Source organism: Cataglyphis hispanica, chromosome 1 (assembly GCF_021464435.1).
Source record: "Cataglyphis hispanica isolate Lineage 1 chromosome 1, ULB_Chis1_1.0, whole genome shotgun sequence".
Taxonomy (NCBI): domain Eukaryota; kingdom Metazoa; phylum Arthropoda; class Insecta; order Hymenoptera; family Formicidae; genus Cataglyphis; species Cataglyphis hispanica.
The window spans coordinates 13,224,430-13,251,642 of NC_065954.1; the positions used below are offsets into that span (position 1 = coordinate 13,224,430).

The 27,213-nt window shown below is 36.0% G+C and overlaps 1 protein-coding gene and 1 long non-coding RNA gene across 3 annotated transcripts in view; one reads left to right on the top strand and one right to left on the bottom strand.

The window, feature by feature from the left end:
- Positions 1-13,266, bottom strand: part of LOC126848404 (latrophilin Cirl-like) — a 398,190-nt gene extending 384,924 nt beyond the window's left edge. The window contains exon 1 of the mRNA XM_050589334.1: positions 12,245-13,266. The gene's annotated coding sequence lies outside the window, so the exon portion shown is untranslated. The remainder of the gene's footprint in view (positions 1-12,244) is intronic.
- The window catches only part of LOC126850882 (uncharacterized), a 180,671-nt gene that overhangs the window by 84,084 nt on the left and 69,374 nt on the right, over positions 1-27,213 (top strand). The window lies entirely within an intron of this gene.

A 27,213-nucleotide genomic window follows, 5' to 3' on the forward strand; every position in this document is an offset into this window, starting at 1 on the left:
GGAGACGCTATTGATAATATTTATAAAAAGATGTAATGTCGTTATACTAATCGATGGTATGCATGACTCGGTGAGGAAGAACAATTTATGGCTATAAACCATACATTGTTATACCATATACAGCTTAAGAGCATGACATATAGACCTCTTCCATTCACTTGCCCTCTCAATCACTATTCACGCGATAGATTCCCGGCGCGTTAAACACAATGGGAAATAATTTATCCATGGGAATAACTCAGGCTAAGAATTTGACTTGACTTTCATCTGCTCACGTCCTACGAGAAATTAATATATAATATATAATACATAATATATATATATTTGCGCGCTAGAGCTCTCAATGACGAATACCCGACGGTGATATAAAGCGCACTTTACACTTAACGCGATAACGCACGTGTCCGTCCTGTGCCGACTGACAGGTGAGGCTACATTCAATTTTTGTAATCGAGCCCGGGAGGGCTCTCTCGCGCTTTCTCACCCTCTCGCTCCTCGTATGGATTCGGCAGTTTCGACCCCCTTTGTATCTGACAGTTAAACCACAGCCATTATTCTCCCCCATCCCTTCGCCTTCTTTTCGTCTTGTTCCGTCGTGCTCGTTCTCCATTTCTCTCTCTCTCTCTCTCTTTTTCTTTCTTTCCCTCCTTCTCTCTCTTCTTCGACAGTATCCTTTCTGCAAGCAGCAGTAATGGTACAAAGTCCAGTCGTGCGCTTCGATAGCGGTAGATAACCGACACGAGTAGAGTACAGAGCGAAGCACCAATTAGGAATTAGATTTCTCCGGGATGCCGGATCTCTTTATTTACTCTCTTGGCGTGTCTGTATGTTCCCCGCTGCGATCTCTCCGCCGCCGCCGCCGCCACCACCGGTAGAGATACACGTATGTACATGTACGTAATGTGTACCGGTTGCTCCGCGAGCGCGGCCTTCGCATCGTACAAGCAGGGCTGCATCAACCAAACAATTTCAGAGATGATGCATTTACTTTGGCGGGATGAGACACGCAATCTAAAGCGTGATATCTCAAGAATTTAACATCTTGTTTAATTATATAATGAAGTAAAGTTCTTTAAAATATTTTGGGATATTGTTGAAAGTTTCCTTCCTCTCTTTTGAAAAATAGATCGTCGCGTTTCTGTTGTTGCAAATAAAAAAAAAAAAAAAGAGATCAGTTTCATCTTTGCAGCATCATAATTTCGTTCGAGTTATTCCCACGATCTCTGTAAAGGTATATAAAAAAAATAATCAATTTTTACATATTATCAATTTTGCAAAAAATCAATGATTATCGAGATGACCTGTTTGCATTGCAGTTGCAAATGCATTAAAGGAATTTCATTGCGGCCCTGCGTGCAAGTACGAGTCCGGCAGTAAGTGTCGCGCGAGCGTAACGAGAATACACGCGTACGGAGACCCGCAGCTCTAATGAACGCTGAAAATTAGCCGCTATCTATTCATCTGCCTGGTAGCTGCATCCTGCGGCGAGAAAGACTCGGGATGGAGAACAGGCGGGAGAGAGGAAAGAAGGAAGAGGGAAGAAAGGCATGCGAAAGCTACTGCATTCTGTCGTGTGGCACGTAGCTTCTGCGAGATTAAACTCGATCGTTCCTCGGACGAGGCATTAAGAGTTAAGTAATGCCGCTCGTTGGAGAAACCTGCGAGATCAATCGCATCTAATAGATGTCCTTTGCGTATCTTTGCGCGAGGTTCCCGCCTTTTTGCGTGCAGCTACAGTTCTCCTAGACGACTAACCCGCTGATTACACTAATCTAGATACACTATCTCGGAGCTCGACGCTTTTCAAAAAACGATTGTATTATCTCGATTACAAATCATAGCGACAAAATCCAGATTTATTTATAGAGTTTAAATTTGTGAAGAAACATAACATAACATCTTTGTGCACACATACAATTTACTTTTCTCAAATAATAAAAGCTTTCAGATAAATAAAAATTATTTGAGAATAAGTTTTTTTGCAGCAAACTTATTTATAGATTACGCATACAGTCTATTTGTATATTGAAAGCCGAAAATTTTATCATTGCAATTCTAATTTATTGATTTTATTCAATACATTCAAGAAAGAATAAGTACTGAATGATAAGTAAAATATCTCGAAAATGTTGCTCACTATAACTTCCTAAATTATATAAATCACATTTAATTTTCTACAATTTTTTTATTATTTGTTTAATATTTACTCCTGCAATTTAACCGTTTCTGTTCGAAAGGAAAAATCGACTCGGCAAACTCGTCTATGTGTACGGGTTCGTTTTTAGCTCTGCTATGTCAGTATCAGTTTCGTTTAATTAGATAGATAATGGGCCGGGTGACAACAGAATTGGATTGGCCAGCGTGTAGAAGATAATCCGAAAGATCTCGATTGATTGAAGTAGAAACTCTTGCAAGGTCTCTGTTCGTGATAATAACATCTACACGTTCGCGCGGTCACGTCGCACGAATGTCGCGCAACATGATCGCAGAATCATAGTCGATAAAGAAATATGAATTATTACGTATATATTATATTAAATGTTTAGAGGTTCTCAATAATAGAAAATAATATTAAACTTATTGGAAGTATATTTCTTTCTAGAAAATATTAAATTTATCAGAAGTATATTTCTTCCTTCCCTTCTTCTGAATTACGATAATTTTCATGCATTTACGGTTCTTGGTTATTAGTTATTACCCTAAAAATTAAAATTCTCAAATATTTCTTATTCGATTACGAAGAAAAGAGTAATAATGTAATAAATCACATAACAAAAAAAAATTATATAATAATAAAGTTCTACGTTATATAATTTATAAAGAAGACTTACGTTCTTTGCTATAATTAAAAATTTTCTTACTATAAAAGAAATGGACTTTTCTTCAACCTAACTTATAATTTATTTAATAAATTAATATTTAAATTTAATTATAATTAATAAATTAAATTACATATTTATACAATTTTTTGCATTTTACAACATCATGTCTATATAAAATGCGCTAGAAATTATTGGTAAAGAGTAATGAGTAAAAAAAGTACAAAAAAATGCACTTCTGATGTATCCTGATATATAAATATGTTCATACGAAATATTAAAATGATATGAGAATATCTCAGAAATGATGCTCAGGAAGATCAAAGGAAAGAGCGAGCTTGCTCGGCCATCATTTGCATTTGCCCCAAGAGTCCACCAAACCTTGTATATGCGTGACCCGTTGCGGATGCCGCAATTTGCGCTCGCAGTGACCCTTGGTACCTTTGCGAAAGCATCCGCAAAGATTACAAACTGAGCGCCCTTCACGCCTGCGAAACAACGTCGGTGCCGAAAATAAGCGCGTCTCATGAGAAACGAAATGACAAGAAAGAAGAAAAGTAAACATCAGATAGAACGATTTTATTTTCAAATAAATTGTTGCGCAGAGCGCAAAATGTTGTCTGCTGTTTTGAGAGTTATCTAGGAAAAGATTTGCTGGGGAAATAATTTCTCGCGTTCCCCAAAGAAAAATTTATTTTCTCTAAAATAAAAATGATCAACAACAAGGTGAGCACCGCGCAAATAATATAAAGAAATGCGATATTAAATATAATTAACATCGCACAACATTACATGTGACTGAATTTATAAATAATAATTTTAAAAAAATTCAAACATATTTGTTGAAATGAGTTTCAATAATAAAAGATTATTATTATTATTTATGATAAACTCTTCTTTTATTTTAGAGAATTCTGGAATAATTATCGATAAATAATCGTAATCTATTTTAATGTTTACACGAACGTGTTACATCACGAAGGAGTCATGTACCGCTTCAGGTGTACGACGAAATAACATTATAGGTATGGCAATGTAGAGTTTTTATCCTACAAATTAATTGTTCATTATCTTAATACTGATATGTGCTTTGTAACTATAATGAAATTAATAACGCATTATCTATTAATATACTCTGCTTCGGCATATCGCGACATACGTTGCATTACTCCATCAATCTATCGAATAGAAGTAATTCTTCGAGTTAATGTATTTTTTCAAATAAAAAATAAATTTTAACATTTATAATGTCGATAATAATTTTAAAAAATCCAACATTTGTGGTAAACAAACAATATATCAGTTAAGAAAAACACAGTAATTCTTTTCTTTTTCTTGACATATCTATATCTTTCCAGATTTTGATCCTACATGATATTCCGGCTTTAAGAATAATATTGGGTAAGAGAGAGAGTTTAAAATTGAAAACAATTTTTAATATTTACCGCAGCAACGTCGCAACATTGCGGAAGAATAAAGAGAATTGTTCCGTTCTCAGATAGCGAATCGCGAAGCATGGAGTATCGCTAGACGGTTAAAAAAGAAAATGAGAGAGAGAGAGAGAGAGAGAGAGAGAGAGAGAGAGAGGGCAACGTCGACTACTAGTTTATCTCCTTCTTTTTTTACTTTCTCGCTTTTTCTCTGTCTTCCTCTGTGATGCAGTCGATTTCCATTCGGCTGCCATGCGTTATGCATGGCGGCGGTGTAATTCGCTCGGTGGTTGCGGACGTACATATCAAAATTAACGCGCCCTTGGCGATGCGGAATTTCCATCCCTCTCGAACGGCCGAAAAGGCACTGAGCGCATCGGTATCTCTGAAAACCCACGCTGCCAAAGCCGGCCGGCTGGCCGGCCAGTGTGGAATTTGCATTACTAATGCGCAAACTGCGTCAAACGAAATACACCAAAGTGTTTTACGACGTATGAACGAACGCGCGCTGAATAGAGGCCAACGTGTATATATCTTGTCTGTGTATGTATGTGTCTCGATATGCCAACGCGCTCAGTGAGCGTACAAGGCCCAATCATTCAATTAACTCTGTCCTATACGATCCTCTTGATGCGATTTTATTTAATAAAGCTAATGTCGCTTATGGTCCCGCAATGACCACGACTGCGCCTTCATTAACCCTTTCGCCGCGACATGGTCTAGCTGAAAACCAGCTTGCGTGGCGTTATTAAGTATATACTACAGTTACATAACCATGGTATTATAATCTCATCCCGCAACAATGTGCGTGTTATTATAAACTATTATATGATTAAGAAACATAAATTATAATTTTTTATTATATGATTGAGAAACATATATTATAATTTTTTATTTTATTATTATCTTTTTATCAAGCAGAAAATCGTTATGCGCATCGAGATTATTGATGGATTACTTTCGCTGCTGTTAGTGACATAAATGTGGATGATGTGTATTTGTCGATTCAAACTAATATAACATGATGTTAAATTCGATAATTAATTCGAAAATTGTGTACGACATTGATTTGTAATTATAGATTGAATAATATCGATGTTATATAGCAAAAACTGACTCGATGGTATTAATGGAAAATGATGATGATCATTATCTTGATGGAATGGGAATGCCTATTAGTATACTCAAGACTCGATCATGATAGAGATTTTATTATGAAATGAGATAAATATGTTGATTAAAGAGAGTCGAGGTCGTCTAAAGTATTCATCTAGCTTAATTGCTAAAGTTTGGATGGTAATATATAATGACATTCATAGATACTTCGAGACAATTCTTAAACACATTTTATTTTTTGTATATGTAAAAAAAACTCGAGACATCGCATAGAAGTATTTAAAGATGTCCATAATGAAGATCCCGGATTGATTACCTCATGTATAAATGTACGTATATCAATGTACATAATAACCAATTCTATCTAACGATTAGGCGCGCTCGGCTGTTTTTAATTGCATGAACATATTAACATCCAAGTAGGTTGTAACATCTTTAAGATACGGAAAAAATCGCAGATACGGCATCAATTTTTTATCGGCGCAATTTTATAATTATTTGCACATTAAATTTATTATATATCATTATTGCAACTGAAGTATTAAAAACTGCTCGGCAAAAAATATATGAAAAATATTTTTATGAAGTTAGATTATTTCTCTTTCAGATTAATCTTTTTCAATGGTAAAATAAGCGACAATGCATCAAATAGCGACTATAATTAACTGGCAAATTGCATAGGGATAGTCGATCTTTTATGATATATGTCAAACTTCATAAATAACGAAAACTCCATATTTTCCGAGAAATTCTTTGTTTTACGGCTCCTAAAAATATAAAAACTGCTACAATGAAATGAAATTCAGAATTTAAAGAGAAAATATTTTTCATTCAAATATCATCGTAGAGAATGGCCATTTATTCTGTCATCGTAATTCCCGTCAAACAATTCTATATTGCAATTCTAATAAGCGTCACATTCAGAAAATTATCTAAAAACATAGAAAAAAGAAACTCTGTTCTATTACAATTTTTCTTCTTCCATTATTATAACTTGTTATTCTACGTTTTCAAAATCTTGTGTAGTTTATTTCTATCTTCCAATAAAATTTCGTCATTAACCAGTACGGCATAGAATATGGGAAATTCATTAAGAGCCCACTAATTATTATTACGGAACGTCAGCAGATCGAAATGCTCTTGAAACGAGGATGGAGGGAGGAGATTCCCGACACAATCGGTGCAAACGCTAATAATTCAACGACCAGCGCATTGTTCGATTGGTTGTATGTATGGAAGTGATTCACCGATATGACGTGCGACAATGCTTTCTTAATATTGGTTTGCAGGGCGCGACTATTGCGCCGGCGGATCATCGTAATGAGAGTTCCTGAAGTATCTAGTTACGTTCGCGCGCGACCTGACCTCGGCGCGCCGCTCTCTCCGTCGCTTCGCTATGTGAATAGAGATAGCTCCGGCTTCAGATAACTTCCATCCCAGTAAACTCATCTTTGTTATGCGCGCCTACATCGCCCTTTTGAAAAAAGATTGTTGGAAATCGGCAGATACGAGCACGCTCTTTTTTACGTGCCGATTGACGAGACGACGTGTGTAACAAAATGTACGCGCGCATGTGACATTCGAGTTGTAAATTAAGATTCTGTTTATGGAAAAAGAGGTTACTTGAAATTAATGAAAATACAAAATTTTATTAGTAAGTTGCAATTACAAAGATTAATAATTATGTTTTATCAAAGATGCTAGAGAGATGCTACTGTTTATACTAATTTGGTTAATGGTAATTTGATAATGTGACACATTTACTAATTTAATATTATTTTATACAAATATGATTCTAAATATGTCTTATAAATAATTTATACATATATTATATAAATACAGAATTCAACTTTATATTTATATCAAATAAAATATGTATTTTATGAGATTTATATCAAAGTTTAGAAGAATATTTTCTGTGTATGTGTGATAAAGTATTTTTTCTCGATAAAAATTCTACTGAATATTCTTTCCTTTTCTGCCAATTTATTTTTTAAACCTTAAAGTATTTTCGTTAATTATGTGTGTGCTCTACAAAGATTCAAATTTGATTAAAATAATATCGACTTGAAAAATATTAGAAAAATAGATATAAAACTTTCGAGAAATATATATTATTTAAAAACACAATTTTCATTTACGGTTAACAAAAAATATTTGTTTAAAATCATACGCGCGCTATGACATTTTTATAATCCGTGATTAAAATAGCGCCGCCTATTTAATATCGATGATTATTCGCTGAAATAAATTTCCCGCGAACCACATTTGCATTATTGAAATATTCACCAATTGCGTACGATTAATAAATCGAGTGGTACATTATATTTCTATCAATTTTGATTCAAACGCCATTATCGATTTGGGATCATCAATTAAACACGCGATGCAATTAATTCTTCGAACCGCGATGACTTCATCCCGTTAATCCAGTATGCAAAATTCATTTTTTTTTTCTATACATGATGTAAATGAACGATAACTACATGGAATTAAAAGTTCATGCCAAGTTAAAACTATGAAGGATATTGATTGGAGTAGTTACTATACTTTATTTTTTATTTATGTTTAAAATATCTTAATAAACTATTTTATATTTAAAATATTCTCCTTATAAACCCTAACAAGCCAATAAATTAATTCGCAATGTAATGCAATGATTTAATTTTTATTATACATACATACATATATTATGTTTTAAAAAGTATTTCTTTCAATTTGTAGTTTCAAATACTGAAAAGATAATAAATATCATAGCAACAGGTATTTTCATATAAAAATATACATTTGTAAATATCAGTAAATTTCAGATAATCTTTTTGTACTCATGTTTATTAATTTATTCGTCAAAGACTATCTTTTTTATTAAATAATTTCTGTAACGCGATTTATCACAGGCGCTAATTATCGCAGTTAAATGTGGCCGCCATCATATCGGCTAAATTGCGTTCATGCGTTTTTCGCGAACTCTCGTACGTTATCCAGTTTATGGATAAGTGTAAGCCGTGATGCGCTGAAAAGCGAAAACGTTCAGAAAGTGAAAACGGACAGGGAGATTCGGCCGGCGATCCAATGAGTCACAGGCGAGACGACCGAACGTGCCTACTTTTGAATATTTATATGCGCGCCGCCCACTCGCGAATATTAATTTACCGGCGCGCAAAGTACCGAACTGAGTCTGTCTGCCGCTCGTGATGGCGTGCACGTCATGGTTTCACGCGTGCACGCGAAATGCAGTCATGCTAGACGACAATAAAAGTCAACAGATATCATTGTCAGTTTAATTAGCCTGTTTGTATAAATCGCGTTTTATGCAATTCTACGGAATCTTTAATGCATATTAAATTAATATTCCAATTTTTAATTCTGATGTTATCTCTCTTAACTTGCGTATAACTTGAATCAATAGAAAATTTAGAACGTATTATACGATCTTTAATAGTCGATTGAATTTTAAGTTTCTTTATCTTTCATTATTGCGATCTTGAAATCGTCTCTTTATTCGCAGAACTTCAATTAGCATGTCTATGTGCATATTATATTTTACTACTTATTCTTTTACTATTTAGTGCGGTAATTTTTTATTTTTATTTTTATTTAATGTAATTAGTTTATGTTTTGTTTGTATATTACACAAAACACAGAATATCTTATTTATATTGCATTTTAGCTCAATTCTAAATTTTCACGACTTTGTCTAGTAGTACACTACAGAATATCTGAAAGTGATTATAGATTTTATGCAAGCACTTATTTCATGAAACACCTGGGAGTGACTTAGCGCATGCAATTCCAGCAAACTAGCTGCGCAAGATTACAAGGGAATAAAAGTTGGAGAGATTCGCGCGGTAGTATTCATCGTTCACCATTATCCGTTTATATTGTTTCCAGATTCCACGTCGATCAAACGTTCTCCAACCGAACAATTACACGTCTATGCCTTTTTCCTGAGCGCAACATTTTCAAAAGGTCAGTCGGTACATTAAAATAGGTCGTCCGGTCCTATCTCTTCTCATCATCGTTCTACGTATCACTTTTCCTCTCTTTCTTCGCCTCTCCCTCTTTCCCCACAGGAACGAAGGCGCGATTCGAAGATAACCGACCGACTCACGTCATAATAAAATTAAATTCATATCTCGGATCAGAGCAACGCGATAGCTACTGCGACATGACCTCTCGCTTATTGTAAGCAAACACGGTATGTCCTCCCTCCTTCTGTCCTCCCTGTCCGCCCCCTCCCGTCACGAATAGTTTTGATTCATGAGAGACGGCTGGGCGTGCGTGTCGTGCGTGTATTACGCATATACATATACACGCTCTCCTACGTTGCATCTCGAAGTGTGCGTTTCTCTCTGCGCGATCCCTCTTCACTCTCTCCCGGGAACACGGCGAAATCCGACACTGCATACCAGTAACCCAACTTCCAAGCCTCCTCCCAAGCCTTCCCTCCTCGCTTCTTTCCGCGCGAGCTCGCGCGCCCATAACGTTTGAACACGTGTCAACATGTCGGTTGACATAGATTTTTCGCTGAGATAGAGAACCTGAAGAATAAGACGAGCGGGTCCCGGCTTGTGAGCGAGAGACTCGATCGACTCTGCTCCGGCGTGTGAGAAAGAGAATGAGGGGAGATTGGCGGTGAGCACGCGGAGTAGCGAGGAAGGCATAGGAGGCAAGAGACGGCATCTCTCTTCCGAAACCAGTTTATACCTCTAGGTGGACGAGAGGGGTGAGCTTGTCCTCTGTTCTCTGAGAGAGAAAGAGAGAGAGAGCGTGGTGCTCCGGGCGCATTTAACACCGGGAGGCATAGTATCGCTGCATTGTCGGACCCGATCGCGCAGCGGCGTCGTTGCGTCACGTTTCCGCTTAATTAATGCCTCTTTCCGCAGAGCCTCGACGTAATTAAATTTAAGAATAAGATGTGAGAAGTCAATTTAAGAATCCATATATCGAATTAATACTGTGCGTGAAAATCCCTTTAATTTAGACTCGTACAATTATAAAAAAATATATTCTGTGACATGAAAAAGAGAAAATGGCAATTTAATTTGCTATAAATATCAGGTTTATGTCATATGTTGCCGAGAGAAATATTGCCAATCAACGTAATTGTAGAGTACATGTGAAATATTTTCGAATGATGAATAATGATCGTATAATCGTTAAAGACATGATATGACCGTTTACGTAATAAATAACATATAATAATTAAGAATAATGACTCTGTACCAATTTTATTGGCTGAGTCTAAACTGCAAGCTTTCTAACTAAAGAATGTTGCAGAAACTGTTATTGTATTATAGCTTCGTGCAATTATATCACGATCGTAGGAAAATGAGAAAATTGCAACGTCGAACTAATACAATGTACGAAATAGCGTAATAACTTCGGGAATAATATTAAACTTAAGGAATAATATTAAAAGCGAACATAATCACAATGTGAAAATAACTTTATAGCATTTTCTCAAGTTTTGGTTAACGTCATAAATTCGGATCACTACCGATAAAAGCCGATAATTGACATTTGCGATATTTCGTTGGTGCTAATATCGATAAATTATGCCTTTTTTTTTTTTATAATCCCCTTTTTACTTTCGCAATGCTGGTACAAATCATCTACACGCTGAGGCGTACTGTCTACTATTATGTACATACACGAATGCGCGTTATGGGGCGAAAGTTACGATATATCTGTTATAATTTCGTACCGAAGAGATGGGTACGAAGGTGCGTATTGCTTTCATATATAGAAACCATTTGTTCTGGAAAATGGCGCATTTTTGTCTCTCCAGCGCAACGCCCGAACCAGTGCAATATCTTCGCGACCATAATTTAAAAGCGGCGGGCCCTTTACGTGTCGCGTTGTATTTATTCGAGAACTTATAAGCAGGCTAAGAATTTTACACAATTTGTGTTATGTACTTAACATGAAAGTAAGCTTTTTGTCGAGAGATATTTAGAATGTCGGATATGTGTGCATTCAACAGGATGCCTTTTCAAAATAATTTGATGTGATTGTTGTATAAAGAAAAGAAACGTGTTGCAAAACATTTAAATTATGACGATTGAAAATAATGATAGTATGTATTTGGAAAGAATGCTTTGAAAGAATCGGCCTATGTGTGTGCACGCGCGCGAATATCAGCAGCGAGAATTCTTTTGTAATAAAAAAAATTTATTAAAATAAAATCTCTAATAAAAATTAAAATAAAATTATTGTACTTTTACAAAACTCAGAATTCGAACAATGCGCAAAATCTCTCTTACACAATATCAGAGACCTACATGATGATCGACCTGGATAGCGCGTCGGAGTTATGACTTAACGAGGCTCTTGCACATGCAACGCCTCGGGCGATTCCCTAGTTCATCCCGGCATAGATTCACCTCTCAGAATCGCACACAAACAGGTATGTGATACGTTGACTAACATTTATAGTTGGCAATTAATCTGCTATCATTCGCGAAATTCTTATGACAACTACCTCTAAAGATTTCATTCCAAATATATTCTTTAAATATATAGATTTCCTAAATTATACATCATATATAATATAATAGTAATATTATAGTATAAATAAATATATAGAAGTAATATATTATAGAAATATGTTTTTCTTGACATCTTAATGTTAATAGAAGGATATCTCTAACAATAGCCATAATAATATTGAATTTTTTGAATAAACAATCTAGAAAAAAAAATTTCTTAAAAAGTACACGATGATCCTTTGTTTAAAAAATAAATTAAAACACGTCAAAAACGACATCTTTTAATGTTTTGCTAAAATTTGTAAAAAAAGCAAGTAATCTAGTACTCTTTCAATCGCGCTTCTTATAGTAGTAGTATCCATCCAGTTGCAGAATCAAAAGGACTCACCTTCGCGCGTTGCACGGCCGGCAAGATCCGAGAGGGTGGGGAGAAAAAATCGACGAGCAGGAAGAAATCAAGATCCCTCGCGCGCCGCGGGCTCTCCGCTTCTCTCGGAGGGGCGAGTGCGTGCTTGCGTGCGTGCGTGCGTGCGTGCGTGCGTGCGTGCGTGCCTGCGTGCCTGCGTGCGGGTTCGGGGTCTCTCTCGCGTGCGGCGTGAGAACTCTTTTTCGGGCCTTTGCGAAACGATAAAAAGTAGATGTGAAAGAGGAGGACGAAGTAGCACCGGCAGTCTCTTTCTTTCTCTGTTCGTCTACCTTTCTTTTCTGTCTGCGACTCCTTGTCTCTCTTTCCTTTTATCTTTTTCTCCGTCCTTGCTCTCTCTTTCTCGATCTCACTTTCCTCTTCTTTCTACCAATCGCTTCCCTTATTATGCGAAACGGCGCACGAATCTCAATGGCTTTGCGTGATTATTAATTAAGATGTTCCTCGTCAAACGATTCGTCAATGAAGATGTCTCGCGCGATCGTTTTCGTTACCTTGCGGCTGTCCTTAGGTCGCGTTAATTATTTCTGCGGATAAACAGCACGCTGCGTGCATTCCTAAATCGCGTTTTGATTACACGAATGTGTCACACGTGCGAATACGAGACGTTGTCAAAGGGCGAAACATCGTGCATACTACAAGCACATAGAGTTAATTAGCCTGATTAATCAGAACGTTGGAGAATATCTGAGCGTTGGCTGTTACTGCGTCTGTTTTGAGGTCCTTTGAGGAGAGAGCGGCACTTGCGAGTGATGTGTAATTAAAGATAATTTGTATTAAGAAGCATTTATGAGACATTAGCAATCATGCGACGATTCATTAATTAACTAAAATCTAGGTCTTAATTATCCATATGTCCTAGTTCTTTCGCCGGTCTTGATCGTGAGGATTTATGATTGTCGGAATCGAGAGAACGAGATGTGCATCCGTCATAAATTATTCTTATCAATTAGCTGTCAGTGATGCACGATTATTGTTCGATGTACTGTCCAATACTTCTTCTTTCGATATTCGTATCCTTTATCGGCGATTGAAGCACATGCAATTTCGCGAATTAGTTCAAGCAGCATTAATTACTGTTAATGACTGTTAATTAGTTGCAGCGATGCTCGAGTTCTAGTCACTTCTGTCAAACGTTCCTTTGATGTAGCACTTTAATCGCGTGCACATAGCATACATTCTTCGTCCTATCGATATTTTCACAGAAGCGTGATTCTTGATACGTGCTAATTATCCAGATATTAATTAGTCATAATCACACTTATCATTTCACAATTATCATTTCATTGTGCGATTCAATTTTTTAATTGTTCCATTATAATACCTTGATGCCGAAGAGCAGAGGACTGAGGATCGCAACCGCGCAATTCGTTAATTATTACGATAACACACTGTTATGACAATTAATCGTTACGATCAGTCGCGTTTATCAAACAACACGTAAACTTTCTATGTTCGATCGTCTATTCAATATTCCAATACGACGATCACCTTCCAAAGGAAGATCCTCTTGTCAAGAAACCACGCTCATACAACATTCATGCTACTGTCGACAAATGAAAATCCTTAATGCATCTCGGTCTTGTTTACGATCGGTAATATCAGTTCGGAACTTTCGCAATCTCAAATCTTCTCGAAAGGAACAAAACGAAAACAACTAATCGAGTTCCTCGTATTTCCCGTTTCTCTTTACAATCAACTAATCAACTTTCATTTATATAATCAATATTTTCTCGACTTGCACATGCTATTTTAAAGCTTGCTTATACTCGCTACGCATTGAACACCACCGGCGTGTCCTTGAAATATTCATTCGCGGAGTAACGATCGACCCCTGCGTTTCTTCTGCTTTAAAAATTCATTCGCAAAGTGAGTAATTGACGCAGGCGCTTGTCGGCGCTTTCAGGGTCGTCGATTAATTAGAACGGTGGTGATCCGATCTTTAATTGTCGCCGGATATTTCTCAAGAATCGAAAGTTTTGTTATACATTGAATCAAATTTTATTTTGCATTCTAGAATCTTTCTTCATGAGTGGAGCCATCAATTTTGAAATAATTTTTTTCAATATTCACATCTCACACACGAATAATTTATAAATCAGAATACGAACTGACAATTGTATGAGAGAACAAATGAATTGAAACAAATAGAATAAAGCCAATGCGCTTCTAAGTTAAATTAAACTTCATGTCCTATCCAAGAATCGCTTTATCGAATAAAGTTACGAAGTTTGAATGGTCGTGTAGAAGATAGAAGATAGCTTTATCTAAAACGAAATCCTCTTTAGTTTTTCTTAAATCACTGTTTATGTAGAACAGGAATTTCGTATCGTGTCCTGTGATTAATAACTAAACAACAATAATGTAGATTCATATGTTAAGTCAAGCTTCACTTTCCATTTCCGATTCTCACTGACGAATTGGAACACAGAGTTTGAACGTTCCCTCGGGAAGTAGTAATCGAATTGAAATAAATCTTGCGCTCTTAGCCTCGGTTCACTAGATCACCTTTTAACCAGGCGCTGTCAATCACTAACGATTTTAGTCAAACTTAATTCTTGATCTTCAAATCGCTCGTGGATTTTTTTAACTTCATCATCCTCCAGATCATTATTTACGATCTGCACAATTTTCAGATAAATAAAATCACTCATCTGTTTGATTAAGTCATGTTTCGTTTTCTATCTCACTTCATTTTATTATTTTTTACGAATTTAGGATCCGTTTGTCAGTTTCACAAGGTCACATTAGGAACCTGGAGCTGAAGGCAAAGGTGAGAGTGACGGAAACGGTTTACGACGGTACCGGTCGCCGACGAGCGAAGCAAGTCGGATAACTATATCGGTGGATTAATCAGTAGTCGGAACTCACTCGGCCGAATAGATCGCAGCAGTGGATGCTGCACTATCGCGGTCATTCGTGGCGACCGCACTGCTGGACGCATCTCTCGGGGGCATTCGCACGCAGGCTGCCGGTTATCCGGAAGTGGCACGCACTTGAGTTTTATCTCGCGTTCTCCCTCTCTCTCCTTCCCGTGAATGCACTCCTATCGCACACACCCGCTGGATCACGTTCGGTAGCGCGCGCTACCGAATAGCACTCTGACTCGATAAATACACAACAGATGACACACAAACACACGCGCGATACACACATATATCAATACGTACGAGAACTATCCAATGTCCTCGTCCAGGCGCGTCTTCCTGCGAGAAGATTCGTCTCTAGAATTGTCGAAAGAATCGAGCACGCCGGTTGATCCCCTTCGCGAGAGTCACGTGACTAATTCACCGCCCCGACGTTGTCACGATGATGATGATGACGATGATATTGCGAGTCAATCGGTATAATTCCAGATCAATATCTCGAACGTCTGTCTCAACTATAAAGGTTCACGAACAAATTTGTCGGTCACGATCTTTTCCGCCGTGGTGTCCACTGTACCCGCTCGCGGTATGACGTAACGCGGCAAACGTGGCCGATGATCGATCAAGGGAATCGATATGCGCGACCGGGCGGCTCGGATGGACCACCGTGATCCGGCCTCGGAACACACGCTCGTTGAACTGTCGTTCGGAGCAGCTCGGGCCGCGGTTTAGTATCAACGTCCGTTCTTGGCTGGCGTCGCGCCCCTCCCGGGACGCCGGTCGACGCCAATCGAGTGCGCGTATACCTATGTGCACGTACCTGCGAGCCTGCGAGAGGTGAATCCACCTCTGCCTTCCCGGCCTGAATCTCGACTGCGCGCGCGCGCACATCCTTATCTGTATGATTCTACGTAATACATGTGTTCATAAGGGTGAGATATGCACACGCATTTTTTCTTGAAAGAAGGGAAAGGGATAGCATTTGTGGAATTTTGCAACCTTGCGATTTTTTGTTGAAAAACCCTTTTTTGTAAAATATAAATATTGATGAAGAAAACATCAACAAATTTTATCTGACAATAAGACATTTAGATTCTTGTCATTTACGTACTTTGCTGCTATATAAATCGTTAAAAGATATTTTATTTATTTCTTATATAATTAATAATAATAATAATAATAATTCTCTTGTATAATAATTGTTTTTACGAATTTAATTTTATTATATACATTATAAAATTAATGTGTATTTGATTAAATTTTGCTTTAATATGGTTTTAAAATTTTCTTCAATTTATCTCCATTTAAATATCTCTCAATTAATTTATCATCATTCATTTTGACGAGAAAAAATAAATCACTGACATAAGTAAGCTTGACATTGTACAAAATTTCTTAATGATACAAAAAAATCATAAGTTATACGAGCTTCAAAATTATATCCTACTGCATTATTTCCAGCAATAATGCAACAGATTAGATAAATTGACTTGAACGGCACATTTGATGGAATCGTACACGTCGTTTCGATTTTACGCCTGCTCTAATTGGTAGACACCGATCTAAGCGCTTTTAAGCATTCGTTTAACGACTAGTCTGGCATTATTTCCCGGCTGTCCCTTTCTCTTCGTTTGTCTCGTTCTCTCTCTCTCTCTCTCTCTCTCTCCTCCTCTTGCCTCCGCTCGACCCAAGAGCGGATCGATAGGATGAAAATGGGTTAACGTTTTACGATCCTCTCTTCGCGCCGCTAATTTCGTGCATATTCGGATTAGCAGATACGAGGCGAGATATCTAAAACTGGAATAACTGTAGATTTTTTTCTTTTGTTTTTCTCTCTTTTTTTCTTTTTTTGTTTTCCTGTTCGGCGAGATATAAAAATGTGAAATTACCGTATTCTTATGGAGAACGTTGCCGACTCTGTGCTTCTCGCATGCACTTGCTTGCATGGATGTTATCGGATGTCGTACACGACATATGGATGGATATGCACCGTTTTGTACGCTTCGTTATCCTGCGAATGCCTTCACGAGATTCTTCGTATTTGTGAATACTTTTTGTAAGCGCATCGTATCTAGCATCCGAAAGTGTGTCGCGTATATATCTATCAGGTGTATGCAGCTTTTGCAAGTAGCTGTCATACCGAGTGAACAGGAGCACTAGCAATTGATAAGCATGCATGTGAAAAACTTGACAGCTGACACTTTTGACGAAAATTATTTGCCACACAGGAGTGTTAGACTCTTTGTAAAGCTTGAAATTGTATTTGGAAAAATTGAACACACACAAATGAATAATATTAGATTATCTATATTGTCGATATATTTCAAGTCATTTTCAACCGATAAAATTATTATTAAATTTTGCTCGTGAACTTTTTACGATTAATAAATAATATGATTATAATTGTTTTTGAGTAATAAAAATATCTCTCTCTTCAAAATATTTTACTTTGAATTCAATTATCGAGTTTTTATATACCGTGTGTATATCTTACAATCATCTAAAGTATTATTGTATTCCGCTTTATCAAATAAATATTATTGCTCTACACTAAATATTATTTTTTTAAATATTACTTGAAATATTTTATAATTTTTATATACAATATAAATATTAGAAATATACATTGAAAAAACTCATATATATTATAGTAATAGATTTTCTCTCATTTTTGTGATATTAATAAAATTATCTAAATATATTCAAAAATATCTTTAATTATTTATAGAAATGTAAAATGACTAAACTTCTAAAAACTTTTTTATTCTAGTTTATGGGTTCCCTACACGCTCCCAAAGTTTTAATTTGGGGATATCCTATATATTAGATTTCAATTACAAATTAATGATAGAAGATGTCTATGGAGGGAGAAAGTGAAATTCGAATTATTTTACACGTATATTGAATAAAATTACATGATTTCTCGCAAGCTTATTTTTTCGCATATTACGCTTCGACGAATTCTTGGATTATTTATTTTTCGCCAATGCGATGTATTTTACTTTCTGATCGTGGCCTTTTCTACCCCGCCTCGTACTCTAAGGAAAACGCTGAAAGTGTCGTTGGAAGAACACTCGAAAGTTTCAAGCACTCAGTCTCACCATTATTGTTGGTAGTTCAGCAGAGTGAAACGCGGAGAGGGGAAACGCCTACGCGTGGATACGCGGGTTTATATGTATGTGAGTGTCTCTGTGTGTTGAGTGTGCGAAGGACGGATTTCATAGTCCATGTAGTTTGGCATCAATGCGAAATCTGGGGTTGGTTTCAGACGCACGATAAAGCCATTTCAAATTGAATAACAGATTTCTAGGCGCACAACAAAATGCACTTGCCGCGAAGGTTTCCGAAGCCTAGAAAAGGGATTTAGGCAATGTCTGTGCCTTTCTGAAGTACATACATGCACACGAATACGTCTTTGACTTTGTCAGTGTAAAAAAGGGGATTTATTTTTCCAACTATTTATCACCAGTTATTTTAAATAGCTAAAAAGAGGAGCTTTATACTAAAACAAAAACAATTTTTTGAAAATTATCACATTAACAATAAGTAATCTTTATATATGTATAAGATTATACTATTTACTTTTTCTCACAGTTCAATTCTTGTTAATTATGAGGAAATAATCATCCAAGTAAAATTTTTCTATAAATAAATTATAGTCATTATTTCAAAATTTTATATATTAAGTAATTTGTGTGTATGTGTTTTGGAATCTAAAATTAATTTCGTAATTTTTGTGTGAAGGAAGATGACTCATTTTTGTCTAATTAGTCTTCGAGCTTCATTATGTACCCATTGCCGCCCAGAAACGATTCCAGGTAAATCCGATCGCGGAATTTGATTGCCAACCACAAACGGATTCGGTTTGTGTGTTCCGCTGAGTATATTCTCAAGAATGTTAAAAAGACTGATAGGAAATCGCTAATTAAAAGCGTTACTTTGTCATCGACCAACAATTCTCAGTCCATAGAAAGGAATAAAAAATCGCTTCCTGCTTATCTGAATATAAAATTCTGAATTAGCGTATGTATGTTAATATAAATTAACCTAAATTTAACATGATATATATATATTTTTTTTTATCTTTATATTTCATTTTTATATTTTATTTTTAGTAATTTTTTTTCATTTTACTAATTTAATATTAATAAGTTTTTTTTAACACTTTTTTTAAATTAAGGACATATATTTGTTTTTTTAATTTTTAATTTTTTTATTACTTGCTATAAATTTTTTTTCACAACGCTGTATTAATTGTCATTGCGTTCGAAATCTAGAGTTGCTAAAAATTCACGGAGCTTTTGACACCTGTCTAAAATAAAGAGGAAAGAGGTGGTGATACCGCATTACAATACATTACAATTTTAAAACGGCGTCAGCCAGAGGACGAACTCGCTTGCCATGCGAGCGGTATACATTCTACCTCACAAGCTCGCACTCGCTTCTCGATTAAGCCGCGCGATTAGGACGGGCACCATATTACAGAAGTCCGTTTGATCGCGACACTTTGATCAGCGTTGTTACGAAAACAGAATTACCATTCGTTCGTACGCGCGCGTCACCGCGCGATCGCCAGTAACGTAGTCAATTTCGGACAGTTTCCAACTTTCCAAACGGCGTTTGCCTACGGAACTAATATTTCGAAACTTTTCGCGTCTATGACACGATCTTTTATCTCTCTATTTCTCTCTCCATCATTCCCTTTCTCGGCTGCGACTCTCGCGAGTTTTATGACACGAGTTCCTCGCGTCTGTAACGAAATAAACTTTGAATGCGAGCGGATTCGAGCAGCCACGTGTTATGTAGATGTCTACGTAGACGGACTGGTACAGCTTTCGGAACCCGAGAGCTTTTGTTGCGCGAGATTAGCATGCTCTCCTGATGGAAGATTGGATTTATTCATGTACAATTTAAACGGGCCTACCAACGCTGGCCTTCGTCGCGCAATCTTGCTTCGCGAGAAAACTCAACAATCGTTGAAGATTAGATAATGACGTATTATATGAGATAAAACGCGGAATTAATACGTTGTATATAATATCCATTAGACTACAAAAAAAAAATAACAAGAATATAATTCACTTTGATATGAATACTTTTTTTCAGCTGCGACAATCTTCTAACTAATAGAACCACTTCTCTCTCATCGTGACACAATAATAATAAGCAACATGATTTTTCAAACGTGAGACTAAATTAATCTTAATTTATTTGCTCTATTATGATTAAAAATTTGAACGGTGAGTGTGATCATCCCTTTCTTAATCAGTGCATGGAACGTTTAGCTCGATAAGCGGAAAGTGCGGAATAAAGAAAATAGATGCTTCCGCTTTCTTATTCGCATGGCGATGCAATTTGCCGTGGCAACGTCGTTATCTCGCGACGCTTTAACGTTGTTATCGGCAGTGGATGAATATTATCCGAAAATTCAATTCCTTTCACTCTGACAACAATCGAGTAAAACGGAGCGGAACACGAGCCGCCGGAGTTACTTTATGCCCGGCGCGATGTCAGAAAGGAATCCCGATAGACTGCATTAATCGTTCGGTTGTTCGTTATCGCATAAATTGCGCATTCTCGTCGCGAAATGAATTTCCCGCGCTTCCTAATCGAGCAGAAGTGATTTAATGGCGTATTTAATCGTCGAATATAACTCCGAGTGCGATAAAGCCATTCTTCGTTATTATATATCGAAATACGTTTGGTGGGTGGAAGGAAGGATGAGAGGAAACCAAATATCATATCGAAGATACTGTCCTTGCAATTAACAATGAAAGTTATATTTTTTATGCACAAATGTGTCCATTAACTAAAGTATTGAAAAAGAAAGTAAAACATCAAATTGTTTTGTTAATGAAATTTTTAAATTTATTTTATTAAAACAAAAAAATTGAAACATTTTTTTATCGTAAAAATGTTATGTAGCATGATAAAAATATTTTATATAAAATATTTTATATATTAAAATATTTTATATTGTCCATATTGTCGGAATCTCTACAGAATAGGGAACTATTTTGAAATAAATCACATTTTTTCCACAATTACAAATCCAAATGGCGGAAGGACCAAGTATCGTGAGTTTTGCAAAGACATCGCGTCTACAATTAACAGAGAATTATACTTTGCAAACAGCCCTCTCCTTTTCGCTCACGTATCGACGAAATAGTAACAACACGTGTCACGTGCGCGCGTTCTCACAGAATCAGCCCGTAGTAACATTTACGTACAACAGCAAACACGTGTCGCGCCTTACTAAAGTATGCATTACACTGGAGTAACGGTAACATTAATTGCGAGCGAATTAGTTCCGGTGTAAAACTCGAACGCTACAACATGCTGGCCATTGTGAATTTGTTAAGCATGTACCGACACCAAGCGTCAGGAATATGCTTTCCGACTATGAGTAGAGTTTAATATGGCCATTAATAAGTTATTAATTGTTGTCAATTAGCGTTCGAGATATGGCAACATTTACGCGAATAATATCTTCTTCCTCTTTCTCCTCTATTTTCGAATGATATATATTTTAAGAGCAACATTTAATCTTAGATTAGATAAATTTCCTGGTTCCCGCAATTTAAGGAACATGAAGAACTCAGAATCAGGATAGTCTAATCTATATCACTGTCATAACGAGAAAAGTTTAAGCACGGTTTAATGAGTAATAAAAGAAATATATTCATTCCGTAGTTTTAAAATACCAATAAATTTTTTTTATCTATAAGGTAAATACTACTTGTGTCTCTTTATTAAGACTTGACAACATACTTATATAAAAAAATATATTAATTTTCTTAGAATCTAAATACATTCTGAAACAATCAGAATAAGTACGGTTGGTATTTTATTTTATGACATATTAATTTTTGTAATTTCATATTTTTTTAAAATAAACAAAGATATATCAAAGAAGATTCCCGATATTAAAGAAACAAATTATAGAAAATTGACGCGCTGATTGTGAGCAAGCTTTGAGATTACGTCCATAAGGTATAAACACCTCGTTTCTTTTAGGATCTTATCGCAAAAGGAATGGCGAGAATCTTTTAACAATGCCAAATTCCAGGACGCGTGCGCTTCTTAATTCTCGGCAGTGTAATTGCTTCGAGGACTTACGCTTTTATGGTGAGAGGGCGGTCGGCTATCCAAATCAGTTTTTTTAATTCGGTCGTTTTATCGCTTTGCTTAATGTAACTTACCCGCGGGAATCGTAAAGCTACAGACGGCAATTCTCATGGTGAAATGAAATTTTCATTGACGGAAGCGCGGACCCGCTTAAGAACGAACGGGGGGACATCGTGCTCGTTCTAAATCTTAAGGCAGCTACATGCTTTAATGGCTGCGCCGCTGAAAAAGAACGTACGCCGAACGAGCAATGGCTGACATGAAAACAGTATATCCCGTATTCCGCCGTTTATTCAATGCTGTGTTTTATTTCACGCCGCTCCGCCTTTATTATCCCTCTCTTAGAGTTTTTCGTATAAAACATGCAAACGCCGTTTTCTCATGCTGAGAGCTTCACAGAAGACTCTTCTTCTATTAGTCACAAAAGGTGATGGAAATAGTTCTTTATACTATAATTTTGTGGAGATTATATCTCGCAAAACACAATTTAATATTTAATACGCATATTAGCGATTTCCAAACTTTTTATTTTTAGTCGTTCTTTTAATATTGAAAACCTAGTATCCTTTTGACATAGAGTTTTAAGCCCTATATTATTATAACATAAAATTATGATGATATGTACATATAAAATACTTACATATATATTCTTTTTTTCACGAGATAAAACTTTAAAAGTCTATGCTTCAACATTAGAGTGACAAAAAAGTTTGGTTGTATTTTCATAAGAATGGCATTTCATAAGAATGTAAAGGTCAAGTACGATAAGCTGTCAAACTTCAGAAAGTGAGAGTGACAATTTACATACACACTTACACTCTGTGACACATGTTTATTATATCGCTGATATTAAAAATTAACGGAAAATAAGATTCAATTAATTTTACGCTACTAAATTAAGTAGTGATTATATGCGCTGATTCGCTTCATAAGAGAAGTAATTTTAAGGACGATCCGGATCTTCCGCCACTTTTATTCTCGGCAAACATCTTGGTGCGCCACCGCCTCGAGTGTAGCCTCTCGCGACCGGCCCGATAATTATCTCCGACCGGAGGTGTACTATTAGTGATTGCAGTTTGACGTGTATACGTGGGTTCTTATCATCCCTCCTCATGTACAAGTTTCCCTCCTTCCCTAATCCCGCGTCCTCCAGAGCGACATGCCGCGCCACGCTTTTGCATCCTTTCGCGCCATTAAGAGTCGTCCACCTCACCGCCATTACTATACTTGCACGATGCGTTTCACGATAATTAATACATCAGTTAAAGTAAGAGAGAGAAGAAAAGCGAAGGGGAACACGCCAGTGCACTTACGTACTCACGATCGGAGCTCGCGAATGAGTAAGCCGATGGTTCCATGCGAGTTGCATCAAGTGTCCTTGAGTACGTTGTAGTAATTTACTTGCAATGGTATCTCTCTTCATCATTCCAACAATAAGTTTTACTAGTTTTTATGTATGCGATTTCCATTCTATACATATAAGCGTGGAGATAATTGAATCTATCATAATTTTAGATTAGATTTTGAATTAGCAATTTAATTTTTGAGATAAAAACTAAAATAATATTGCTACATTTGAAATTTATAATAGTATATTAGTTATGCATGTTTTTTTATGCAAATAAGTTTCCTATCTTCGAACTTTTTAGTCGAGCGTATTTTTTCTCCACAACGATATCGGATATCTATTTTTTATGTTTAATTGTATTATGATTAACGAAATTAAAAATTATAATATATCCAAAATAAATTTTCTCACGATGGAAATTAATTTGGAGGGATTAAAGAAAAGCGCGTTCCCTTAGAAAATTAATACTTTGTGAAGCGATCGGCTTGTCGATCTCCCGCATCGCTTTTGATCCTGGCAACGACGTGCATGTTCATATAAACTGAAAAGCGCTTTGTGATTAGCCCTACCGCCGAAATCGCTTTCATCTTGTCGACGCAAGCATCGAAAGAAAAATATGTTAAATCGAAATTGTCAAAAGCTTATACGGCGTTTGAAGTTTCAAGCCCAAAGTGATTCCAATTTAAATTTGTTTAGCCAACAATCACAAAATGATCAACTCTGACAAAACATTTTAAATCAATTGACACTAGTGTAAAGATGCCAATTATCAATGCTCTATGAGTGATAAGAAAAATTGTATTTTTTTGCTGTTAGAGATAAAATTATAAAATTTTTAAATATTGATTAATGACTATTTCTATTGGCATAAAAATTAATTATATTTAAAAATTGACAGAAAGATTGAAAAGCATGAAAGAAAGGCAATGTGAAGAGAATCGCCGATGTCCGCTATAAGCCAGTTGTGTATCAGACATAAGTGATAAAAACGGACAGCGGAATCGATTAGTTCATGTGGTTAAGTCTCAATAAGTATAAATACCCCATAATAATTATGGAAGAAAAAAAAATAACATTCTATACGTCCTTATTGCAACATATTAATTTTTTGTGTAAGAGATAATACACATTTTTAAAATGATTTCTCTCATATAGAAGCATATATATGCAAGTTGGCATGCCACTACCAGATTTAAATGCAAATCAAAATTGGCCACCAAAAAAATTGATAAGATTATCCTTTCGCACATGTCATATGTATGATAACAAATGTTGCACATGTTTTTTTATACACGTTATTATATGATTCTAGACATTTTGCAGTAATGTTTTATATGCGCGAATCACACAATGGTGAAAAGGATTGACGATTCTAGCTAAAAGACAATACACAAAACCTATGAAAATTTCGTTTATCCACCAAATGTTTATCTGATTGACGTATTTCTCTTTCTTTTGACATATCTATGTACTGTAAATATACTTGCCTAAAAATCCGGTGATTCATCTATCGCATCGACAAAAACGCGTGGGCGGAAAACGAACGGCATTTCTCGACATTCTGCAAAATGACTTTTCCGAAACGTGATTTGTCAGAATCTTCCGGCGGAAATACAGAAACGATCAACTCCACTCGACTTTCAGTGCGACGAATTCGCGAGGAATTCGCGGAATGTTGCGACGATCGGCACTCGTTCCACAAACTTTACGAAACAGAAAAATTAGATATCCGTTGTCTGTCGTCGAGATTCGGGACTACGCCGTGAATTTCCTAGGTGAAATGACGACACACTAGGGGAACGGCGAGAAGAGAGAGAGAAGAGCGCCGTATGATGTATGGGAGTCTAAATCGAATTTTCGTTCGTTTGTAAACTTTGTTTGCCCGAAGAGTAGCGGGCTTAAAAGGATCTTCCAGTGCCGGGGGGATGATATTTTCTCGTTATTCGAGAAAAATTTAACAGGAAAGTTGTCTTTTTAGCTCGTTTGTCACATGTTGTTGGCAAAAATGGATACGTAATTATAAATTTTTGAACTATTTATACGGACTACTTTTAACTCAGTATATTTTAAAGTATTTATATATTTTTGTCAAAAAGATAAAAGTCGATTTAGTTATTTTTTTCACGATTATTTTTTCCTCTCGAAATAGAACTGACTTTATTAAATAACATTAGCTTCCTAAAAATCTAGGAATTCAAATATTTTTATTTTAATTTTGTTTTTTTTTTATTTTCTAGAAATCCAACAAAAAATAAAATATAATTTCTGAGATTAGCATTGGTGAACAAAGACATAATTAGTTTAAAACTACGTTAATACAAAAAACAATTATATTTATTCAATAAAAGTATTATATATATATATATTGTATTTTTTTCTTATCAATTATTTAAAATGTTACTTTTACAATGTAAAAGTCTATATTACTATAATAAGCAGCTGCAGCAAGTTTCACAATGCAAAGAAAGGATTTGCTCCTAAAGATTATTAACCGCATTAATCGAGAATTACTCGTGATAAAAGGAAAATCGGCGTTATTATCTCCGGCTGAGCTATTCCCGCACAACCATAAGCAATGATTGATCCCGGTGTCGTCAACTCTCCGAGTCCTCGGTTTCTCCCTCTTTTTCTCGTCCTCTAAAGAGCCTCTTCTTGCCGCACGCCGGTATCCCGGCGTCCGGGTGACAGTGATCGAGCACTGTCATTCGAGCGGATGGCGCATGCCTTACAAGATTCTGTACGCGTCGGCAATTACGCTATCTCGGGAATGCCTTGTATCGCTCGATTCTCGCTTTTCGCGGCATTAACAAAAGTGTTACATATCGTCATTGGCTACTGAAAATGCTGGGCAAACGATATCCGCTGATCTCGCCAGAATTACGGGAATTCTCTTAGGATCTTTGTTTGATGTCAAAGTACTTGTTGCATTATAAATTAAATTATTTATGTATAATATTAAAATTATAAAACAATTACTCATAACACAATATTTTATGAAAGTACGCATTTATATCGGAAAAGAGAAATTATAAAATCCAGAAATTTTATCGTATTGTATTATTTAAGCAATATACTATTGTGCGTGTTTGCATAAGCTGAAATGCACAAAAATTTCATACATTTTGTTAAAAACATTCATACTTTTTATCCAAAAAATGTAACATTATACGCTAAAAAATTGTATGTCAAATATGTATTTGAAAAAATATAATATATTTAATTCTATTTGACTTTTTACTATTACAAGTGATCGATTTTTTCTCCAATCGATCAGAAGAGCGTAGTGAGTTTAAGACATAGATGGAAGATGTAATCAAGTTAAAGATGTGAATTTCGATTTATATCCGGGTTTATCTTTCCTTTCTTGCATGATAGAAACATGTCATCGTCACAATTAAGTTTTTTGATATACATTATGCTAGACGGGAGAATTAATAAATTCGCTGGCATCTATAGAATAGGTGAACCCTTTTATTCCTTCATAGATAGATGCGAGCATTACGGCTTTTTCGCGAAGTCGCTGCTGTTAAGAAATCCATAAAGGCTCACTGTATCGGGTCCTTTCCACAATTTCGTACACGTGCTCGTCT